Below are 18,752 nucleotides of genomic sequence, written 5' to 3'. Positions count from 1 at the left end.
AGCTGGGGTTCTCCATATTCACTGTGAATTTCAGGATAAGCCCATTAGTTTATGAAAAGTCTGTTAGAGTTCTGTTGGTATTGCACTGGATCTATAGGACTGTATGAGGAGAACAGACACCTGTATCTTCCATTGCATGAAGATGATTGTAGCGTGAGTTCTAATTGGTCTTAATAATAAAATCTGGAGTCAGATATTAAGTGGTTGGAGCTATAAGATCAGAACAGCAGAGCAGCCAGACACTAGTTCTTTCCTCGACAAAATCCTCAGACCAAATGGAGCATCCTGTCTCTACAAGACCTCAGACTGACTGCCTGGATCTCCTATCTCCTCCCACCTTATATTCCTCTCTTTTCCCAGCCACATTCCTTTCATTCTCCATCTCCCTCGTGCTGGGATTAAAGGTGTGTGACACCAAAGCACTTTGATGAAAGATGTGAGTCACCACTGCCTGACTCTGTTTCTCTTTTAGACTGGATCAATCTAATGTAGCCCAGGATGGCCTTGAACTCACAGAGTTCTGTTTCTTAAGTGTTGGGAAAGGTGAGTTCCAACACTGCCTGTCTTCTGTGGCTAACTAGTGGCTATCTGCACACACTGATTCTCAGGCAAGCTTTATTGTCATGGAAGAAACAAAATATCGCCACAGTCGATGAATCTATACATCTTTACTCTCAGCAATGAGTTGTCCCATTCAGTGTCTAGGCACTACAGAGAAGTGGGCAGAGTTTTCCTAATTATTTCATATTTCCTGATGCTATCTCCAGTGACAGGGATTTTAAATTACAGCTTCCACACATTCATTTCACTGTGGTCAGCTGTCTGTGTTAAATTTAGACAGAGTTATTGATGAATCTTTTAGGTTAAAATATTTAATTACATTCTCTATGATGAAAATGTCTTTGATGCTAACATATATTTGCTGTGTTTAAAATTCAGTACTTTGAAGTTGCAAGTGAATTAGGAGAACAGAAACAAATGTCCAACACCCAGTTTGGGGGAAAATTTCTAAGGCAGCCACAGGTCAAAGGTTTGCCCCAATGGCATCTTTGGAATCATAGAGATAGTCCTTTACCTCCCAGCTAGCTCCATCAGGGAGGTGCTGAGATCACGGTGGAGAGAAAGAAGGGGATACATGTGAAGACTTAGGTATGTATGTGTAACTCCAGAAAGGTTTGTATTATGAAGAATACTTAGGTAATTATTTTCAAAATATCTAATATTATTTTCCCCAACACAAAAAGGAAAAGGTTAGTACTCGTGTGTTTTCCCTCTTGTTTTCCCATCCAGTCATGCAGATTTTAGCAGTGTTGCTGTGGACTTGTACAGAGGGGGTGTTTTATGTATGGTTCTTTCCATGTTTATTATAACCATGACGCCTGCTAAGTGTTGCTCTGATGCCTACTTCCCTGTGCAGTTACTAGTATACAAGCATTGCTTGTCTTTGAGTAATGTTTCTCTTTTATCTTTTGTTTATTAATGGATTTACTCATGCGTTTGTGTCTACTCAGAAACACCCATTTCTTAAAGGAGTACTCCTTTGTCATCATTATATACTGTGATGCTTAAATTATCCCATAACATGCCCGTGGGAGTACATTCAAGTGGACCTGCTCTTCATTTGTTATCTGTCTAGAATTCTGGATTATCTGACCACCCCTGGGAAGAAAGCCAAAAGCAAATGCCTCTTGTCAGTGATACTTTGTGTCCTCTGCCTATCAATGTCAGGTCTCTTCTATGAGAAGAACAGCAGGACTGCAGAGAGAACACGCAGAATGTTGACAAGAAGCTGACATGAGCCCTTGTTTCCAGTATGTGAGTCATCATTGCCACCAATGTGAGTGTGTGTGTGTGTGTGTGTGTGTGTGTGTGTGTGTGTGTGTGTGTGATGTGTACATGGCTGTGTATAAAGGGTCTGTGAAATGAACAAAGAAGAGGAAGATGTCACTGCACATCTTTGACTTGACTGGATGCAGACAGACTACTCCATCCTTATATTCAGTACAGTAGAGTGACAAGATCATGTGGGACTCACCAGGTGAGTCATTTCCTTTTCTCTTCCCATCTGTGTGACCAGCAGCTGGTCTGTGATGCCTTGTAGGAACACATCCTGTTGAGCAGGTCGCAGCAAAGAGCAGCACACTGTAAAACAATGGCATTCATAGACTCCCCAGATGACTGAACCCTGTAGGGGTCCCTTTAAATGACCAGGACTGAAATGGAAGCAATCCCCATCAGACCATTTCCCCGAATGGGCCATGCATGACTGCATCACATTTGGAGGGATTGCTTATTAAGATGGTAGAAATCTGAATCCACAACAGACACTGAATCATGCTTATTAAAATGGTAGATATCTGGGTCCACAGCAGACACTGAATCAATACCTGTGATGTGGGGGGTGGCATAGCCACTTCTTTCTGATGGCTGTCCATGTTAAAACGTATTGCTAGTGTGTTTGATATTCTGTCTTCCAGGATATGAAGTCACAGACTGCTTAAGTCCATACCATGTTCTCTTGTTACTGCCTTAAATACCAGTGTGTTGCATGGCATATCAAATAGACAAATCAATTCCTTCGTGTACGTTTATCCAGATATTCACATAGTGGCCTCTTTAGTGAACACCTTGTTCCTGCACTGTGAAGACTAGCACGGGTCCTTGTATATCGTGTTAGATAGGCAAACTGTCAGTAAGCAGAAGAAATCAGTAATCACAGCAATTCCGTGTATTATTGGCGCTTTAAAGATCATAAAGGGGACAGGAAACAGTTGTGATGGGGATTGTCGTATGTGATGTTACCCCCAAAGGTTTCAGAAGTTAGCATGTGATCTGAGTCCTGAATGGCAAATAGAAGCAAGACCGTGCACAAACCAAGTTGTGGGCGTGCTTGCTTCCATGGAGAACAGTGGATCTAAGAGCAGAGAACAAGGCTAGTTGCCAGAACCTTGAAGACAACGTGGACACTGCTTGGGGATAGGACAGAAAGGAAAATGTTGTCATTGTCAGCTGTGTATGACATTTGGATTATATGATCTGTGTGGAAGGTGAGTTATGGAATTGTCATGATATGTTTCCTTTTGGTAGAAGGTGACTTGGCACTGAACAGAGAAAGGCCTGGGGAGGGCGGAATGAGGGAGTGTGTGGAGACAGTGGAGATGGTTCCGAAGACAGGGGAGGGATGGAGGTATGAAAGAGGGATGAAGCCATGCTGCAGTGATCAGCAGGAGAGCTGCCCTGTGCAGCCTTGTCTGGGAGAGGGCAGATAGCACCTGGATGCGCTGTGCATTTTCCTTGTGGAGACATTGCTCTAACATCTCTGGATTTGTCTGACCACATGGAGACACGGTGCTTCCATTTACTGACATCAGTTATTCCACGTGTATTGACACAGGATAGTTTGAATACCCAATATAGTCATTGTAAAACTTAACAATTTGATAACGAGTTGCTGATGAATAATTTTCAGATGTAAAGTTTTCTAAGTATAGCTAACTGTAGCATAATTTCCAACAGAATAAGAATCTAACATTTGTCTCTTAAAAAGTGAACCCAAAATTCAGTGTATTTTTGAAAATGGCTGTTCTACAGCATGTACTGCTCTTGGCAGGTTTACAGATGAAGGAAGTGAGTAGGTTTTAGGCAGAGTTGAAGTGAAATCAGTCTCTAAATTCTGCAGCAACTGTTTGTCCCTATTTCTCCAGAAGAAGACTACCTTTAGAAATGCTTATTTTTGACAGCTGGGCATGGAGCAAACATTCACAAGACAGAGGCAGTTGGATGTCTGAGTTCAAGGCCAGCCTGTAATTCCAATTGCATATATCAACATTAGTCTGTCACATATGCAGGAACTTGTGACTGGTATTTAAAGCAGGTATTATCACTAAAGACCCCCAACTTAGCACATGAGCAGTGTCTGCAGAGGGTTTCACTCTGTTTTCTCCTCACAGAAATTCCCAGCCTTTGTTTGGAAAATGGGTCCAGGACATCCTGGCTCAGGGAACCAAAGTTGCTGGGGCTAGGAAGGTCCCACATCTCTCTGACTCTAGAAAAGTGGTTCAACCAGTGACTTGACCCCTTCAGCAAACGTCTATCTCCAAAACTATTTCCATTGTGATTCTTACCTGTAACAACTTTACAGCGATGATGAAGCAACAGAAATAATTTTCTGGTTGGGATCACCACGCATGAGGGACTGTATTAAGAGTCACGTCACAGCATAGGAAGGCTGAGAACCATTGCTGTACAGACATCCAAACGCAGAATCCGGCTTCTCAGATATCTCTGGGATCCCTTCATCATTGTCCCCATACTCCTAGGGAGGCACAGCCCCACATCAGGACACATACACTCACATCTCCGTGCAAGGGAAATCCTGTTCTTCTTTCTCCGTCATTTCTATTTCCACACACTATGCTATATTTCCAAATTTTCTTTTTTTATGTCTTCAGCACTGAGCTTAAGGATGTGTCTGATTCTTTGACCAACCTTTTTCCTGTTTTGTGATTCTTCTGCAGGGTCTGGGTCGTTGGCTGTGCACACACATCCACAGACAGTACAACAACAGCCTCTAGTCCCTTGTTGCTGACCTTTGGGAAGCTGGGCATGTAAGGTAGGTTTGCTGGCAGGAGACTTTCTCTCAGGAACAGGATGTCCTTGTCAGAGGCTGGACTCGAGGATGCTACAGCACTTAGATCTGCCCAGCATCTGACGGCCCGGTCCCAAGCTCTTCACAAATGTGGTGGGAGCACATTTGGGGATTTTTAAAAGTGGTCCCTAGACACTGCTATTGCTCCCCTGGCTGTGCACACATTCCCAGCTATATTCTTGATTTCTCTGGTAGCTGTTCAATGAGAATGCTATACCATGAAAAGAAATCACTGGTGAATTTAAAAAGCCACAGTATGGGGACTGGCGACATAGCTCTCGTGGCAGAATGATTGCCTAGAATGGAAATTGCTCTGTGTTCTTTGACCCTCTGGGCATGTTCACCCTCACCTGTAATACCAGCACTCAAGGCGTAGAGGGAGGAGGAAAGAGACAAGAGAGTCATTACTGTTTATGAGAGTATGGCTCCCTGCCCCCATGGCAGATAGCTCACAACTGCCTTTAACTCTAGCCCCATCAGGAGTCAATGCCTCTGCCAATCATGTGCATACCACAGACAGACAGACAGACATAATTAAAAGTATAACTAAAATCTAAACAAGAAAAAAAAAAGAAGCATCAACTCCAGGTCATTGACCAAGGGGAAAACACAGTGGAATTTAAAATATGAACATTATAAATGGTAACGGAATCTAACAGTCTACAGTCTGGCAGGGGAGATGACTCAGTGGTTCAGAGTGCATTCTATTGTTGCTGAGGATCCAAGGTAGTTTCCAGCATCCATTTCCAACATCCTTGAAGGACCATACCTCAGCTCCAGGAAGGTATGACCTCTCCTGACCTTTGGAGGCATAGGAATTCATGTGTACATACACATAGGAATATACACAACGTAATTATTATTAAGTTATGTACATTTTAAAATTATGTACAAATTAAAATAATTGTTATGAAACAATGAAGAAAAATGGTCAAATGCCAGGCAATAATGAGAACAGTTTTCATCAGCGTTAGGTGGCAAATGCGTGCACTTCCAGCTATTTGAACACTGGGGTTACACGATCATTACTGCTAAGAAGTTTCAGAACAGCCTTAATAGCACAGTGAGGCCCTTCCTCAAAATGATAACCAAACAAAAACCAGAAATATCTCAGAAAATGTGAAATTTCTTAGATAAACAATCTTAGAGTACATGGTTTTTCAAGAGATGTGGATCATTATAAAATAAATTTTTGCAGGGAAATCAATGATAAAATTATTTATTTCGTGGGAATTCAACAATATACATGTAGAAATGGAATGAAAATGTTACTGGGCCGAGAAGAAAACAGTAGCATTAAGAATGTGTTTACATTAAAATGAATACTTGAGCTGGGGCAGTGTGGTAAGCTGGGAGGACCAGCAGCACTCTGAAGGCTGAGGGAGGAAGGGGAAGAGTCCCAGGCTGGGCTGGGCTGCTCTGAGACTCTGCACTAAACACACAAAATAGTTAGCAGGACTATTATCATTCCATTCACTGTGGGAAAGTTTCAGCTTAGTTCTGTCATGGGAAACCATCCTCTTTTCACTGGATGTTAGGCAGAGCCCTGTGTGTCCCTGGCAGACACATTAAAGATTACCATCCCCTAAATGGGGAAGTGACTTCCTCACCAACACATACAGCAAGGCGCACAGAAAATGGCGGCTGGGACTCTACTCAGATAGCTCACTCTCTGGAGATTTCCCTGCAGACAGCCCTGTGCCTTAGGGGTAGGAATAAGCCCAGCGACAGACACAGATTTCCTTATGGTACTACATGTGCTTTCCTGTGGTGTTTGAAATTTCGTATCCAGGAAGGAAAGTACTTTAAAGTGTAAACTGAGAAAATTGCTTGTGCTCGGGTGGTAAAAGTGGGGCTGGGGAGACAGCTAAATCAATAAATTGCTGGCCTTGTGGGCATGAGGCCCTGAGTGTCATTCACAGAGAGCATCATCAAGAAAATGAAGTTAAACTACAGCAGGAAAAGTAGTAGGTGTGGTGGGACATGCTTGTGTGTGAAGGTGGAGGCAAGCCTATCCCTGGAGTGTGCTGCCCAGCCAACCCAGCCTGCCTTGCGTGTTCCAGGCCAGTGAGAAACCTTGTCTAAGAAAAACTTCAGGGGGATGGCGCCTGAGGTACAACACCGGAGGCTGCCTTCTGTCCCCTGACCACATGCATGTATGCATACAATTGCAGAAGCACACACATATGCACACGGGCACACAACGACACACTGGATAAACGATGTTTATACCTTCTGTACTTTAGAAGTAGTCATTGTGTTCCGTTTCTGGGCAATGAAGTAGAAGGACAAATGGAATCTACTCTCATGCTCTGTGCATGCCTGTGTGCATATGTGTGTGTGTGTTTGCACACAGAGCTCCACCATCTCTATCTAATGAGGCTGCTTTATGTTAGCCTTAGACTGGGATTGGTCTCCAATCTTGGGTTTACATTTGATATACCTAAGATGTCAAGGTTTATGTACCAGGAAAATATACTGAAGTGAAAAAACACTGCTTTATCTCCAGAGGTAAGGTCCCTTCAAGTCCAGGTCACAGCCAATGTTCCCTCCCACCCAAACATAGACGCCACTGGGCCCAAGACTCTCACTGATGTAGTCCCCATTATGGCCAGGAGGTGGCATTCAAACTACATGCCTACATTTATTTTTTTTAAAGGGGCTGATGTTTTATGGAATAGCAATGCGTTTTCAGTGTGTTTGGAAACTTGATACAATACTAGAGCAGTTCCATTTATGGATTGCAGCAACTGTAGTGCTCCACAACTCACTTCATCCTCCCTGAGTGTAAAGTGGGCAGTGCACACGGGATACAGAGTGGTGCTCTGTAGAGAATATGAATGTGGTGGTCACCTTGAATCCCCTGACACTGGAATGGATGGATTTCCTAGACTTTCCATCTCCTCTCCAGGAGGCTGTGGTACAGTCCCCAGATCTCTGCCTCCCAGGCAAGTTGTATCCTGGTCAGTCACTGCAATTGTGTTGCACCATGCCTGCTGGGGACTTCCAAGAGCAACCTGGTGTTTGTGGTGTGGTTGCCATGTACTTTTCCATGAATATGGTCTGCATATGGTTTAGATGTAATATGTATTCACCGTTACGATTTAGACCAAGCTTGGGGTCCCTTCTCTGTTGCACGAAGGTTTCCAAAGTATTTCCTTTACCTCACCCTCATTTTGGAGCCACTAACTAGATACTGAAAGAGAAATTATCCCCTGAGCCCTACAAGAAGAGATAACACAGAAGAAAAGAGGCAGGAACCCCAAGTCCCTTGACAGCCACAGGACATTGACTGAGCTACTGTTCTATTGCTGGGAAGAGGCGCTGTACTGAAGAGAATTTACAGAACAAAGCATTAAATGGGGAGCTTACTTTCAGTGTCAGAGGGTTAGTCCAGTACCATCACTGTGGGCAGCATGGCAGCAGGCAGCCTGGCAGGGCACTGTAGCAGAAACTGAGAGTTTACATCCTGATCACAGGCAGGAGGCAGAGGGCTTTTGAGTCATCAGAACTCACACCCAGTGACAAACCTCGTCCAATAGGGCCACACATCCTAATCTTTCTTAAACCATCCACCATTGGGATTGAAACATTCACCAAAAGAGGCGTATGGAGATCATCCTCATTCAAACTACCACCATTCAAAATACCACTATAAGGGATTTCCTCTGCCCCATCAAGCTGCAGAGGGAGAATTGTGGTTGGCTGAGTACTCATAAGTGCATAGACTAGAATCGGTTCCAAGATGTCAGTCATTAATAGAAGAGACTACTGTGTGACATTTGGGGAGAGCAGGAGGCCATTCAAGTTACTTGTCTGAAATAATGTGCTCTTCAGAAGACAGTAGTCCCCTTTTGGTTCTCTTCATGGATACTGAAACTGTATACTGAAACTGTAAAGGCCTTGAGCACACAGGAATTATACAAGATTTAGTGAACGTACACACACACACAAACATACATACACACACACACTTTCTTCAGCCATGTCGTCAATTTATTTCTGTGAATTAGTAGTTTATGGTGGGCCAGGCATCATCATTCTAACCCCACATCTACATGTCTCACACAATTCCTTTTTCCCTTCTTTGATCTGCTCAAGTGGATTCCCATGGAAACCATTCAAAGAGACTGCCTTAAACTGTCTGGTCCACAAAGAAAAACAAATGCTGCCTTGGAAACCAAGGAAAATTTGGCCCATCCTTCCCATAGTGATAGCTATAAGGCCCCACCCTGCTCCTGGCTATATCTCCCTTACAGAGGGGAGGGAGGATAAACCTTGTGTGGTGTCTGTCTTGGAAGTTATCCTGGGTGCGGAATAGATTTTTTTCTGATTCTGCTTTCCATGTGATAGTGCAGTTAACATGTCTCCATACTTAACCAAGTATGGATGATCTATAAGAAAGCAATTTGTTTAAGGAGGACATTGAGGTTACACCAAGCACGTGACTTCCCTTTCCCACATTGTGGAACTAGAACCAGAGCTACAGGACACAGAGAGGAAGAGGAACCACGTCTTCAAAGACAAAGACAGGCAGAGGGTCTAGTCTGAGCATGTAACTCTCCTGATTTCAGGAAATGCTCACCACAGGTTTCTCACATAGCAGTCACCTCCTCTCAGCTCTCCCCGTGGGTAGTCTGAGAGCAAAAAGACACTCTTCTCCATTGCTGGAGAGAATGCAACTGTTCTCCAAGCCTATGGATGGATCTTATGCTAGTGAAAACCTCAAGCGTGCATTCTGGGGACCAGGGATCTTTCTTCTAAGGATCCATCCCAAAGAACACAGAAGGGGACACAAAGACTGTCAGAGCAACACTGTAGAACTCCAAGAGGAGAACTATGAAAATCGTCTGTGGGAAGGAAAGAGGGACAGCATGATCTCAGGTGTATCTAGGACTGCTTTCCTCTGCTTCCTGACAGTTTACCCATATAACACAATACTCCAAGATCCGTGGTAATCTCAGTGCAGAAACACGGTGCCCACAAAAGAGGCCAGTATGTGAATAGCTGGATAAACATATCTAAAGAATTGATTTGCCTATTTGATATGCCATATAAGACACCGATATTTAAGGCAGTAACAAGAGGACATGGTATGGAATTAAACAGTCTGTGACTCCATATCCTGGAAGACAGAATATCAAACCCACTAGCAACACGTTTTAACATGGACAGCCATCAGAAAGAAGTGGCTATGCCACAGCCCACTTCCCAGGGTTTGATTCAGTGTCTGTTGTGGACCCAGATATCTACCATTTTAATAAGTACTCCCTGCAAATGTGATGCAGTTATGCATGGCCCATTCAGGGAAATGGTCTGATGGGGATGGCTTCCATTTCAGTCCTGGTCATTTAAAGGGACCCCTACAGGGTTCAGTCATCTGGGGAGTCTATGAATGCCATTGTTCCAAAGAGTGCTGCTCTTTGCTGCTACCTGCTCAACAAGATGTGTTCCTACAAGGCATCACAGATCCGCTGCTGGTCACATGAATGGGAAGAGAAAAGGAAATGACTGACCTGGTGAGTCCCACATGATCTTGTCACTCTTGCTCAGGTAACAGGCTGACAAGACCACACCACACTTGGTTCTTCTCCAGGAGTTGGTTCTGCATGGAGAGTTCACTGTTTTCTCCCCTGTTCTACTAGAAGCCAGAGAAGGAGGAGAGAAATCTCATGGGGAGGGGAAGAAGGCGATGAGAACGCTCATGCACTCTACTGTACTGAATATAGGGATGGAGTAGTCTGTCTGCATCCAGTCAAGTCAAAGATGTGCAGTGACATCTTCCTCTTCTTTGTTCATCTCACAGACCCTTCCTATACACACCCATGTACACATCACACACACACACAAACACACACACACACACACACACACACACACACACACACTGGTGGCACTGATGACTCACATACTGGAAACAAGGGCTCATGTCAGCTTCTTGTCAACATTCTGCGTGTTCTCTCTGCAGTCCTGCTGTTCTTCTCATAGAAGAAACCAGACATTGATAGACAGAGGACACAAAGTGTCACTGACAATTAGCATTTGCTGGTGACAGTCTTCCAGGGATGGTCAGATAATCCAGAGTTCTAGGCAGATAACAAGTGAAGAGCAGGTCCACCTGAATGTGTGTCCTCCCATGGGCACATTATGGGATAATTTAAGCATCACAATATATAATGATGATCTATTGAGAGCTCACCAAGACCAGCTGGACTGTGACTGAAAAAGCATGGGATAAAACTGGACTCTCTGAACATGGCGAACTATGAGGGCTGATGAGACGCAAAGGACAATGGCACGGGGGTTTGATCCTAAGTAATGTGATGGCTTTGTGGGAGCCCAGCCAGTTTGGATGTTCACCTTCCTAGATATGGACGGAGGTGGGAGGTCCTAGGTCTTACCACAGGGCAGAAAACCCTGACTGCTCTTTGGACTGGAGAGGGAGGGGGAAAGGAGTGGGGAGAGGGGGAGAAGGGGGGCAGGAGGGGGCGTAAGGGGGGAGGAGGGGGAGGGAAATGGGAGGCTGGGAGGAGGTGGAAACTTGTTTTTTTTTCTCTTTTTCTCAATAAAAAAAAAAGAAACAGAACTCTGTGAGTTCAAGGCCATCCTGGGCTACATAAGATTGATCCAGTTTAAAAAATAAACAAAGTCAGGTAGTGGTGACTCACATCTTTCAGCAAAGTTCTTTGGTGTCACACACCTTTAATCCCAGCATTAGGGCGATGGAGACTGAAAGGGATATGGCTGGGCCAAGAGAGGACTATAAGGTGGGAGGAGATAGGAGATTCAGGCAGTCAGTCTGAGGTCTTGTAGAGACAGGATGCTCCATTTGGTCTGAGGATTTTGTCGAGGAAAGAACTAGTGTCTGGCTGCTCTGCTGTTCTGATCTTATAGCTCCAAATACTTAATATCTGACTCCCGATTTTATTATTAAGACCAATTAGAACTCACGCTACAATCACCTTCATGCGATGGAATATGCATGTGTCTGTTCTCCTTAAACAGATCTGTAGATCCAGTGCAATACCAAGAGAACTCTCAACAGACTTTTCATAAACTAATGGGCTTATCCTGGAACTCATAGGAATATGAAGAACCGCAGCTTGAAAACAACCTTGAAAAGGGACAACCTTGGAGGATGAACACCTGACTTCCCAAACTCCTTATAAACATAGAGAAATGAAGACAGCGTGCCTGATTGGAAATGACAATAAGACAGAAAAGAATATGAAGGGGACAGAAGAGTCACACATGTGTGAGGGGACACCTTTAGCAAAGACACAAAGACACTTCAGTGAAGCAGGCATATGCTCTTCACCGAGTGTTTCTGGGACTCCCTGTGGTGTTTGGGAGGAACAGCCCAGTACAGTGACCAGCAGCCTGAGGATCACCCTGTCCCATTAATAACCTTGACCCTGGTGAAGGTGGATCTATGACTAAGCTGCATAAAAGAATTTCAGGAAAAGCCAGAATACAGCAAAGGTTGTGGGATTATTAATGTTTTGGACAGAAGCTCACATAGAATATGGATGGCTCATGCATGAAGGCCTGAGTGAGGACTAGAGAGAGACATGAGATTGGGTGTCATTGCCAATGGTGTGTGAGGAGGGCAGGAGAGTGAGAAATGTGAAGATTTTTATGGCTCTCAAAGTTACATTGTTTAAAATTACATGTAAGAATACTTTGAGTCTTTAAATGGGTTCTGTTTTCCCATTAGGAAAAAATATACAATTGGTTATTCAAAAGTCAAAAATGAAAAAATAATCTTTTGAAATGTTCTTATCCCTTTTAAAATTTCTTTAAGTAAATTAAATTGTAAGGTTATTAGGTGAATTTACAAGTATTCTTGTCCTAAGTAAGCACAATTCATTAATTTATTTTTATTTGTTTAATGTTTTTCCACAGGGAATATATGCACCACATGAGTGAGTACCTACTGCCCACAGAGGGCACCAGAGTTTGAGATGTCTCGGAACTGGAGTTACAGACACTTGTGAACCATCCGGTAGGTGCTGCATATCAACCCTAGATCCTCTGGAAGACATCCAGAGAAATTAAAGAATGAACCCTATCTTCAGACTCTAGTTTATATTTTGTTATTTTAAAACTTTCTTTGAGATGTCTTAGAAAAAGCTGCATTATATCTGTAGATAATTTCGGCTCTATCAGTTGGGTTGAGGTTTCTTGAGTGTCAGTTATAAAAATATAAATTAGATCACAGGGTGAGAGACTCTTTCTCCTCTCATATCCCCTTCAATGCCCTGTCTTTCTGTCTTATTTGGGACAAGCAGACATCCCCATGCACAACTATAAATATAGACAAGTTGTTAGTCACAGGATACAAAAGTCAACCCAAAATGAACAAATGATCTACACAGGACTAGAGAGACATCTTCGAGGTTAGGAGTGCCTTTGGCTATTGCAGATGACCTGACTTCAGTTTCAGGCACCTGTATGGGGGCCCAAAGTTGCCTATAAGTCCAGATCCAGAGGAACTGACAGTCTTTTCTGGTCTCGGTGGGCAACTGAACTCAAACGTACATATGGCACACACAGACATACAGGCAGACACTCAGTAAATAGTGAAAATAATCTAAAAGGTAATTGATCCAAAATACAACCTAAATATGAATCATGTAGCAGAAAACAATTGAATGAATTATAGATAAACTTCTTAGATATGACAAACCCCCTTTCATTAAATGAACAACTGAATTGTTAAGAACTCCATAAAGTGAGAATATGTCCACTCTACCAAATATATGTTAGAAACATATTTTTCTTACCTGGGAAAATGAATGTTGGAAATTGTGTATCAGATGACAGTCTTCTTGTTTCCAGAATGCATAAAACCTCAAAAAGAGTCACTGAGAAAATAGACAATTCAGGAAATTAAAGTTGGCCAGAAGGGTGAGTAGATGCTCCACTAAGAGAAACATACAGCAGCAACATCCTTAACACTTAAGGAAGAGAGACAGATGACTCTGAGGGGACTGTCGACACCCCCATAAAATACTCAGAAATAAAGACTTGTCATACAAAGACCTGGCAGGTTGTGGAGGATGAAACTCTCATACCCACTGCTGGTGGCCATGGAAAACAGGACAGAGACTTGGAAAAGTATTTCCCAATGTCTTCATATGTTAATTGTCATCTGGCCATCACATTCCCAAATATATAACCTGGAGAAAGAGGACATATTTTCTTTTAATGATTTATTTATTTCAGTTCACACCAGCTTTATATACAAGACACTGAAATTGAAAACAACCTAAACAATAGCCAACAGGTAAAAGACTCATTTCCCAAAACTGGCATGGCGCTCCCTACTGTCTGTAACTATGGTGCCAAGGGATCCAATGCCCTCTCTTGGCCTCCACAGGCACCAGAAATACATTTGCTCTTCATACCTATATGTAGGCGAGCATATACACACATGAAATAAAACTAAATTATCAAAGTTTCAGCGTAGCTATACATTGCGACACCATTTAATAGTAAGAATGAACAATGATCATGGGCAACAAAATAGATAAATTTAAACATATATTCAAGATGAATGAAGGCCAGATGTCTCTGAACTCTGGTTCTATCCTAATACATTCCAGCATATATAAATTTATCTATAATATCAGATTGTTGTATTTTCCTGCAGACAGGATAGGGCAGTGGTTGGGATTGAGAACCTAAGGAACATAGAAATGAAACTTTATGGATTGGTAAATAATAATGAAACTTATACCTACCTGAGTATAAGAAGATGTCTATTGTCATTATGGGGAAAAGTAGAAAAATAGTAATTACATTTAATGTTCGATGACTTGGACTTCAGAGATGGCTCCATGGTTAAGAGGACTTGCTGCTCTTATAGAAGACCTGGGCTGGGTTCTCAGCACTCACTTGGTGGACCACAATGGACTGCATATCTGTTTCTAGGGGAAACAACACCCATTTCTGTCCAAAGCAGCACACCCTGATCCTGAAACCAGAGCAAAAGAAACATACACTGACCCTGAGATTAGAATCAATTCACTGGCCCTGAAACCACAGACAAAAGGTTAAACAGGCCAGTGAAAGAAACACACTTTGCCCCTGACACCAAAGCCATAGAAACACACTCTTCCACTGACCAATTCGGCAAAAAGCTAACCAATCTCTCAGAGACTGTAACAACAAAGCTGCAACAACTTGGCTGGGGAAACCCTCAACTATCAGTGCAGAGCTGTTCATTTGGGGAAAACTTTCCCTGAAGCAGGGCTGTGCATTCCTAAGCTTATGGTGAATTGTGGTATTCCTTGCCTCCCGACTGCCAGGATCCCTTTCCATCTGAGCAGCAATGTTTACAACATATACACACAATTTTTAAAACATTGCAGTCATTGGGTGCCTTGAAGATATCCCCAGGCTGCCTGACACCATTCTGTTCAGGCAGGTGCCACACACCCACAGGCAAGCCTGCATTGTCAAAGCCTGGGCTGGCGGGAAGACATTCACAGGTCGACCCGGTACTTCCAGGAAGCCATTATGGTGAGCAAAATGTGTGGTGGAGAAATGGGAGAGAAGGAGCAGCCGAATGGTTCATGAGCTATGAAAAGAGGGACAATGGAGGACGGGAAGGTGGTGAGGAACAAGCTGAGGTGGGTGGTCTTCTTACCACGCCAACCATCAGGACTCAAGCTGTTTTTAAATGATATGTCTGGGTATGTGTTAATGTCCATGGTCCATGCTGCCACTAAAGGGTACACAGAAGCCTGGAGTCTGGGCTGTGTCCACTGGCCTTGTTGGTGTCCTAGGGCTGTGCTCTCACTGGAGTGTCCCTGATCTGAGAGACGCATGCTGCCAACCGGGGCCTTGGTGTTGTCCATTCCCGAGCTGCTGCCAAGGGTCTTGTCTGGCTCTGTGGCCCTACAGAGGCCAGGGTCTGAGTTCATGTCCATGGCTCTTGTCAGCATTGAAGGCCATGTGGTTGTTAGAGATCTGGACTACCACCTGGGGCCATGCTGGTGTCTGAGTGTCATGATGACACTGGGGCCATGCCGATCTGTGGGGCCTGCATTGCTGCTGTTTTGTTAATATAGTTTCTGTGTGATTACTCGGGTCTGGGTGGCTGGGAAACCACAGTGAAGTCTGTTCACAAGAACGGGTGCTGATGGCATGGCCATAGGACAGCTGCTCTGCCCCTAGCCTGAGGGGGGTATCTCAAGTGGGCTGGACTAACAAGCTCAACTACATCCTAGGCCCATATTCAGGGCCTTGGGTTGGCCCATCCTAACATCTCCCCCATCATTAACTGGCTGGAACTCGTAAAGGGACAGGTCTTCTGGAATGATACCTGTATGATCTCCATTACTCATGGTGGACCCGGAATGTCTGAGGTGAGTTTTGGTGAGGGTACACTGACGATGGGTACCAGAAACCAGAGGCCACAAATGAGACAAAAGACTCATTGCAATAAATGTTTGCAACAAGAGCTGATTGGACAAAATGGTGTGGTATGTGATCACCAAGGATCCCAATGCCACTAAGATGAATGACCAGATGTGTTGTATAGGGGGGAAAGATCGAGGGGCAAAGAGGTTGGTCGTTGGCTTGGGTTCAGATTTTCGTTTGCTTTACCTTTGTTTTAGTGGCTTATTCTCTTGTTGGGTGAGGGGCATATATGCAGGTACCTCAAAACAAACAGATTTGGGTTCATGATGTGAAATTCCCAGAGGATCTATAAAGAAATTATGTTGAAATTGTAATCAACAGAATTTGTTAAAGTACATTTCTAAGTATTTGGCACCAGCCTGGTGCCCAGAGAAAAGTCTCTGTTAAAATCTAGAAAAGTTTGTGCTACAATCCCAAAGAACCTAGAAAACAATGAAGACCTTAAGAGAGACATACACGGATCTAAACTACATGAGAAGTAGAAGAAGACAAGATCTCCTGAGTATATTTGGAGCATGGAGACCATGGGAGTGGATAAAAGGGGAGGGGAGAAGAAGGGAGGGGAGCAGAGAAAAATGTATAGCTCTATAAAATCAATAAAAGTTTTTATGTTCAAATCACATTCTTAGCAAGTCTGTCAAAGGAGTCTTTTCACATCCATCTGAGACATTCACGCTTATCACTGGTGATGGTTTAAGCAGGCATTATCACTACAGGTTCAAGAGATTTGTGGATGAGCCATTCACATCCCTTTTCACAGAGCCGGGAGTTGGGCGAGTGCAGGCACTGATGCCTATTTTATTTTCCACAAACACCCCACCTTTTCCCAGAAAATGGTTTATGGTCATTCTGAATCAGGACGGGTACATGCTTGTATATCCAGAAGCCTCCATGTCTTTCTCCCTCAGGAAGTGAAGCAGCATTTTCTGGCTTGCATCTAAGAGTTTTATCTTCCTGTGTCCATAGGGGTCAGCCCCCACCATAGGGCACTCACACTCTCAGCTCAGTCCCATTATTGGGGGCGGGGAACGTCTGCTGTCCTTGTCATGTATTCTTGTGTTCCATAAATGTCATCTTGGTTTCTATGACCACAATCTGGCACAAGCTGCATATAGAGATGCCCTGCCCATCCTCCCTTGTGCCCTAGACTTTTTCTGAGAGCAAAATGCCTTTGAAGACCTTTGGGCTCTGTGAGAATGCACCCTGAGAGAAAGCAGGTCTAAGTAAGGTTGCAGGGATGTCTCAGGGGTTAAAGTGCACTGTGCCACTGCAGAGGACCTGAGTGGCTTACAATTTTCTGTGACTCTAGATCCAGGGGAACCAGTGTCCTCTCCTGGCCACCATGGGCATGTGAATTCATGTGTACATATTTCACACACAAATACACTCCAATCTCATGACGAAAAATAAAAATAAGTTAAAACTGAATAATCAATCTAAATAGACAATATAATAAGTAGACAACCTAAATACCTTCAAGCTCAGGAACATGGATTAAAAACAAACTTCTTACCAGACCCAGAAAGACAAATGTAATATGTACTCTCTCATGAGTGACTTTTAGACATAAAGCAAAGAAAAACCAGCTTACTTTCCACAACCCCAGACAACCTAGAGAAGGAAGAGAGACATTGCCGGTCTACATAGGAAGGAGAAAAAGATAAGAATTCCTGAGAAAACTGGCCGTGTGGGGGGGGGGTCAAAGGAGAGGAGGAAGGGGAGAGTATAGGAAGGTAGGATAGCGGAGCGAAATGTATAGCTCAATAAAAACAATAAAAACCAAACTTCTTAGATATAACAAACCTCTTTTCATAAGTTGAGAAGCGTGTTGTTAGGACGTCCATCAAGTGTCAGATGTACACTCTTCCAAGTAATGGTTGATAAATGAAGACAATGCCCTGATGGGGAAATACAAGTTTGAAAACCATGCACAAGATCAAGGAATTCTTGTATCTAGGATACAGAGCATCTCACAGACATCATTAAGGTAAGTGCTACTTATATAATAGAACAGATGATTCTAAATGACCAAGCGTACTGATATCATAAGAAATGTAAATGTATATGAATTTATCAAGCAAAGAAAATACTCTTCAGGTTGCCTGTTAAGATAACTACTGACTTTTAAAGCACATACCCCTTAAATGTTACACTGAACACTTAGAAATGAACAAAAACATAGTAGCCAATTACAAATAAAAGGAAACCTGAGATAAAAATTCTGATATTTGAGAAATGCTTAAAAGAATATGCAATTAAGAGATATCTTTGAAACCCACAATAATTCTATGGGCTCAACTTTAGTGGCAAAATGTTACTTTTTCAAGGGATATAGCAATCATGGGCAGTTTTTTTTGAGGAATGTGATGGCTAATCTTGGTTTTCAACTTGACTATATCTGAAATCAACTAAAACTCAAGCATCTGAACACTCCCGTTGGAGATTTTCTTCACTGAATTATTTGAGGTGAGAAGACCCACCCTAATCTGGGCAATATCTCTGTTGGAAGACCACATCAAATAACATGGAAGAGGAAAGCTTTTGCTTTTGTGTGCCCTCATTCTTACCAGCAAGTTCATCTACCCTGCTTCTGAGGCCTTGGCTGGAGGTGAACCTATGTTTTGGGGAGTCCAATACTGAACAAAGACTAATAGCAGGTCCCTAAGAATCCTCT

At 43.2% G+C, this 18,752-nt stretch overlaps 1 long non-coding RNA gene across 1 annotated transcript; it reads left to right on the top strand.

Annotated features, from left to right (window-relative positions):
* The first annotated feature begins 1,783 nt into the window (after nucleotides 1–1,783).
* On the top strand, nucleotides 1,784–14,425 carry LOC121436743. The gene is made up of 3 exons (XR_005972746.1): nucleotides 1,784–1,837; nucleotides 4,518–4,612; nucleotides 12,554–14,425. It is a non-coding gene; the product is annotated as an uncharacterized LOC121436743 (long non-coding RNA).
* Nucleotides 14,426–18,752: the final 4,327 nt, after the last annotated feature.

Source organism: Microtus oregoni, unplaced genomic scaffold, assembly GCF_018167655.1.
Source record: "Microtus oregoni isolate MIOR12 unplaced genomic scaffold, Mior012 000050F_003, whole genome shotgun sequence".
NCBI lineage: Eukaryota > Metazoa > Chordata > Mammalia > Rodentia > Cricetidae > Microtus > Microtus oregoni.
Note: the sequence above shows the minus strand (reverse complement) of the source record. Positions and strands in the feature narration are given on the sequence as shown.